Below are 6,630 nucleotides of genomic sequence, written 5' to 3'. Positions count from 1 at the left end.
AATATTTCTGTGAGAGTGGTTAAACACTGGCACAGCTTTCCCAGAGAGGTGGTGGATTCTCCATCCTTGGAGATATTCAAAACCCAATGTGACGTGACCTTGAAAATCTGCTTTAAGTTGACCCTGCTCTGAGCAGGGGGTTGGCCTAGTTGGTTTCTAGAGGCGCTTTCCAACCTCAGCCTTTCTGTGAAATTATTGCTTATATAATAGACCAAAAAGTGTTAGCTCTGTAGGAAGCCCCATGTCACAGTCTGGATGCAGTCATGCTCTTCTGCTGCTAATAAGTTCTGTTAGAAAGATTTCACCTATAAACCTGCAGGGTATAAGTGCAGGTAGGATCCTGACATCCAGGGAGACAGCAGGGACCTTTTGGCGCCTGATTCTGGGGGAGATGGGAGATGCTTTGCTGCTCCTCACCAGCTGCATTCCCTAGAGGCTGGGCTTTCCCCTCCCCAGGTAGGGATCATGGTCAGCATGACGACCTTGGTCTGTCAGCCTGCTGGAGCGAGCTGCTGGTGGGGAACAGCTGGCTCTGCTGGCACTGGGGCACCTGGGGAGCCCTTCTCTCAAGGAGAAGCTGCAGCTGATTTTTCCAGCCTACTTTCTAGACCTTTTGTGCTGATCTCACAAAGCACAAAGGGAATAGAGCAGGCCTGGGAATATGTGTGAAAAAATATCTCCCCCAGCCTTGTACATACTGAAGAGAATGAGTATGTAACAGCATGACTTCTTTACCAGTTCCATAGAGATAAAACCACTTTGGAAAGCAGCTTTTTCACTGTTTAGGAAAAATAATTTTCCCCCAGGTTTGAATTAGACAATGTAATTTTATTTTCTCTCCAAGTTCCTCTTATTGATATGACTATTATCAACAATGAATTGTTTTGAACATCAAGAATAAGAAGAAAGATATACTTTTTTTTTCACATCATCCTTTTGCCAGTAAATTTTGGCCTAGACCACTTACTCTGTTTAGGATTAATACATTCATGAATCTTATTTTTAGTAGCTATGAAGAAAAGACATTTTAAAGCAAATTGAGGTAGGTGATACCTTCTTAATGCATTTTTAATGTATGAGATATTGTAAGGACCAGAAAAGCATTCTGTGCTCTGCAATACAATTTGACAACTAAAAATAAATACAAGATAACAGAACATATGGGAAAGTGAAAGACACAGCCATGCTATTACTGTCCAGTTAGCTAATTTTATTGGGATTTCCAACATATGAAAGATGAATATGATAACTGCTGGGGGTATGAATATGTTGTGATATTAATAAGAATGTAATTCCATAAGAAATTGTCTTGTGATTTATATCTAATAATATTACTGAAATGAGGCTAATGAAGGCAATCAATCCTATATAATACATTTTTGTGAATCTGATTCTCAAAGCATTTCTGATAGAAAGAGGATAGATTTGTCTTCTCCCAGGAATCGCTGCTGACATGAGAACTCCCACTGAAATCAATTGACAAGCAGACAGGGGAGTAAAGAAAACTCTGTGGATGCACTTCTGCTCTGCCTTGCTTCTGTAGTTCCTCTCTTATGGCAATGTCCTTAGAGTCACGTTTTCTGTAAGAAAACTGCTCCAGTGCATCTGCAGTGCAGTCTCACACCTTACTGCTCTACTAATGAACCCTGCCTGCTATGAAAGTTGCCTTTGCTCCTGCTGTCTTGGGTACAGATCACACAGTCCTTGCTGTGCTACACCAGTCTCTCCAGACCTTTGGGTATCTATTAGCTGGTCTACACTGCACCCCACATTGCTTGGTTTTACTGATATTACACTAAAGGAAGGCAAGCTTCATTTTATTTACCCATTCTTTATGAACACTGCAGACTGCAGTGCATGTTTCCCCACCCCAGCATCCCTGAAATCAGCTTCAGTTGGATTTAGCAGATCCCTGAAAACACACATACTTATTTCCCTCTTTGTCCCTTTCCTTGTCTGTTTCATTACCCATTTTCCTTGGAAAGGACAATGTGATTTATAATACATATCTTTATAGCATTTGGAAGAACACCTGTTTCTTCAGAGAAATGTCATGGGATATATTTACAACCACAGACATTTCTGAAATCTGGGACTACTTTGCTTTGCTTGAAGTACAGACTCATAGTTCTCCTTATAGGGGGATATCTACAATGAAATTACTAATCTTGTGAATAATTTTGTGGATGTTGAAGTATGACCTCTCTTCTGGGTAGACTGTGAAGAGAAGCTCCCACACACATTTATCTCCTCATGCCCAACACCTTCCTCTTCAGGATTCTGGAAATGGGCATTCTAGCAGAGGTTTCTGACTCTGTCACCATGCAATTTAAGTCAACGGCAATAACCTTTTGATGTCAGTGAGGCAGGATAAAAGCTTGTGTAAACAGCCAGCACTCACATCTTTCGTCATCTCAAGAACCTTACATATCCACCTCACTCAAATACTTAAGTAAGCACAGATATGTGACAGCAAGGAAGTATAACGGTGAAGAAAAGGAAGTGAATATAAGTTTGGATTAAAGGTGTAATGCTATAGACAAGATCATAGTTTTTTTTTTTTTTTTTCTGTGCAAGTTTTTTTCTGTATCTTAGTCCAAGCAGATGTTGAGGCAAGAAGCATGAAGCACAGGAGATTAGGGGCAAAAATGTATTTGAACCATCAGATGCTTGGAAAAACTGCAGTCTTATCTGAGCTTGGTGAGAAGAACCTGAGACTGGAGAAACACCAAGGGAATGGCCACTGGTTTAAAAAGAAAAAAAGTTGATTATATTTTGTTAGAAAAGGAAAGATTTAGTCCTCACTGGTTTTTTGTGTTTGAGGTTACTTATGAAAACCACTTAGTACAGAGCAGATTAGATCCTGGCACTGCTGTGCTGTCATCACTGTAAATTCATTAATGTTTCACTGAACTGTTCTAATGCCATTAGACTGCCCCATGTCACATGTGTTATGTCTATGAATGCTCTCTTTGTCTCTCTGTGTAGCAGGGAAGGTGAAAGGCACTGGAATTGAACTCATTCTTCAAGCCGAGAATCTTTGCAATCATAAATAAAGTCAGTCCCTTCAGCTTAACATTCATTGCCTCCTTTCTCATTTAAAAACAGATGTCAGCACAAGGAGAAGGCAGGTGCAGAGTGCCTCTTTCAGCTGCTTCTGAAGGAAAGCAGGAAGTGAATAAGTCACAGGGAGCTGTGTTGTTTGTATCTTTAGAAAGCATTTATAGCTTCTAGATACGTTCCTGCTAATGAGGGTGTGAGATGTCAGCTCTTTGGAAGTTAGAGCATGCACTGTTGCACTCTCATCAACTCTGATGGATGCAGTGTGTATGGGAATATAATTTAAACATGAGGATATGAGGAATGATTTATTAAGTTACCACAGAAAGTACTTAAGGAAAAAATGTCTAATACTAGAAAAAATGTCTGGTGTAGTTGAATGCTATATAAACTACAAAATTTGTTATAAACTGGAAAGCCCCAAATGGATATTCTCCTTACAATGCAGCACTGTCTGAAAATGCATATAAATACCCTAAATAGTAGCTGTAAAATATTACAATTTACAACTGCCAGGCTCCTAAACCTAATGAAGACTACAAACTGATTGTTGCCAATTGTACTACTGCTGTTAAAGCCAGCAGCAATATCTGAGAGCATGTTTGGGTGTGTGGTGAGAATCTGACTAGTGCCATTTCCCCCCTTAGGCAATCCAACTTCCACACCAAATAGTGTCCTTTTTTGATGGAGGCAAGATCAGATATGATCCATGGTCTCTACAAGATGCCAGACTGAGGTGAGCAGAAAAGAGCCAACAGCACTAAAACCTCTCTTTCCTCTCTTTCCACATCTCTCAGGTTTGATGTGGGGGGAAATAAGCTATTCTTTGTAAAGAGGTGGCACAATTTGCCCTCATTAGCAGAGCATGCCCACTTTTTTTGCCACTCTTGCTGTACCTCATTTGAAACACCCCACTGCAGGGATTTTGCAGTGTCTGGAATTTGGACTATGAAAGGAGAAGTTTACAAGAAAAACGCCTGCAGCTTCCTGGGCTTGATGCACTGCATTGTCTGGCATGGATTTCACTTTCCCCGTGACATTGAAAAAGCACTGCCACGGAACAACGTGCTTTGATGCCCTATGCTAGCAAACAAGTTCTGTGATAAACAAGCTTTTAATCCTGTATTTCCACACTTTTACTAAGCAAATTGCAACTTGACAAAGCTGTGTGTCAATGACTGTGCCAGAAGTTCAGCCCTGAACAGAGCTGGTAAAAGAGGGTAGGAGAGAAAGTGCTCACAGGAAGCACACAGAAGAATTGTACTTCAGAAGCTTTGTCAGTGCTTTGATTTAGTGCCATCAGTCCTACTGCAGCAGGCCTTCTACTAAGTGCTAGTGTAGACAGTCCAGGAAAACTCCCAAGAAGCAATAAATGATGCTTGTGACCTGAAAAGTATCTTCTGCCTCCCTGAATTCTAAGAAGGGATCTGCCAAAGCAAGAAACGTGCCGGGACTCACGAGGAGCCTGCCCTTTCATGTGATAAGGGATCTGTGGAAAGAACTGTGGTGTAATCAAAGTACATAAGTAGCCAAATCTCAGCATCAGGTTTTCAGGAAAAAGCCCTGCTGGTCCCTTCCATATGATGCCGATCCACATGTGTCACAGTAAACAGCTGGTGAAGAGCCATCTTCTGCATGAAGGGAATACCCAGCAATAAAATGCATGTTAGCACACCCAAGACAGAGCTCTTCAGTGCCAAAATTAGCAGTTTGGGAAGCAGCACAGGAATGTAAGCAGCAGAGGACCTTTTCTGCTTACCTGAAAGTCGTCTTGATGCCTGAAATCTTCACAATATCCTGAAGTATTGCACTGTCTCCTGGTGCTACTCCTCTGTTCCTTTTTCAGATGAAGAGAGGCTGACCTTATCTGCTTTGCTGATGCAGATACAACAAAGCACATTGTGCTACCAACTAACTCCCTTCCTGTGGAACAAACATTAGGAAGCAGCTGAAGAGATATTCAAGACTCCCATGTTTCAATATAAAGAAGAAAATGCCTGTTTTCAGATTCTTAAACAGGAGCGTGCAGACTGTAATACAAAATCTAATCACAAGAATAAAAATTCTGATATCAAACTCTTCTGTTTAGTGAAGGAATCTTCTCTGATGCTTTTCGCTCTGCCCTTTTTATACAAAACTGAAGTACACAGATGCATTGTAGGACATTGATAAAATATTAGAGCCACTGCATGTCTTTAAATTACTGTACAGAAATCTAGAGCATTTTTGGAAAATATTTCATGTTCAGTGTGGGAAAGTATTTTTATTTTTAATGGTAGCTGTTTGAAGTTGTTCAGTGGCTTGGAAAGTTACCAGTTCCTTTTCATTTCTGAATACAAACATTTCTGTGTCTGTGCAAGGTCTCAGTTTTTTGAGGCTGTGGCTCTTTTTACACATCTAATCTAAGCTAAGCACTGCGCTATTTTAGATTATATTATCACCCTGGAAGAATACTAATTCAGGAAATCAGTGTTCAATGTTTCTATACAAAACATCTAAATTAGAACAAAATCAGCTGCTTTTTCCTAGTTAGCTACACAACACATGATTAATGATTGGTAAAATATAAATCTGAATGGAAATATCTCCTCTTCCAAGTTTCCAATTGATCAGTTTTGAATTGCCAGACTGAGCATGTGAGCTAAGAGCCTCTCTAGCAGCATTACAGTGACACACTGTCTGTCATTTACTGCCTGCTCTCCTTTTAAGTACTTGTTCCTTCATAATTATTATCTGCAGTTGGCCACTGGACTTTGAAACTGCAAACTGCTTTCCATATCTTTTGTTACCTGTTGTATATACACTGAAATCACACGGTTTGTTATCTGTCACTAAGATTACAAGCAGCATGACTTTAAAGGAAAAAGGTAGAAAAATGTCAGTGAAAATAGGGAGCTCTTTACTGACTATAAAATGTGACACATCTCTGTAACCAAAAGTAGAGCAATAGTACTTGGAATCTGGTTCTGATTCAGTGGTGAATAGGAAAAAAATGAGTAGAAGTAAGTAGAAAAAGACTAAACAAATACTGATATGTAGTAGAAATTTCAGGCTATAAAAACAGTGATGTATGTTTCAAGAAAAATCAATAACCAGGTTTCACACAAATTTGTGATTTTTTTAACTACATTAATTACAGAAAAACTCTAAGTCATTACTGTCTGCATTTTTTGATGGTGATAAAGAGATAAAATATTCATAAATATTTTAGGGGTTTTATTTTTGGGGAGGAGTTTGATTTGCTTACATCATGACTGGTCAAAGAATTTTTCACTTTTTTAATAACTGGTATTGTGCAATCACATAAAATCTTATTTAAATACCCAGATAGATATTTACCAGATTCTCACAAAACCTTGGAGTTTTATAAAAACTGGCTGAACAGATCCTCAGTCTGTTGTGTAAATTTTTAACAAATACAGGAAAATGTTGTAAGACATAAATAATCTTAGCATTATTTAAATATTAAAGGAAAAAAGAGAGAAATGAGGAAATTTAGGTAACTACTTTCTGGTTTGACAAAAGTAGCAGAAAAATTACAAAATATATGGGACTACAGTTATAAAAACT

The sequence above is a fragment of the Melospiza melodia genome, chromosome 1, assembly GCF_035770615.1.
Source record: "Melospiza melodia melodia isolate bMelMel2 chromosome 1, bMelMel2.pri, whole genome shotgun sequence".
Lineage (NCBI taxonomy): Eukaryota > Metazoa > Chordata > Aves > Passeriformes > Passerellidae > Melospiza > Melospiza melodia.
Note: the sequence above shows the minus strand (reverse complement) of the source record.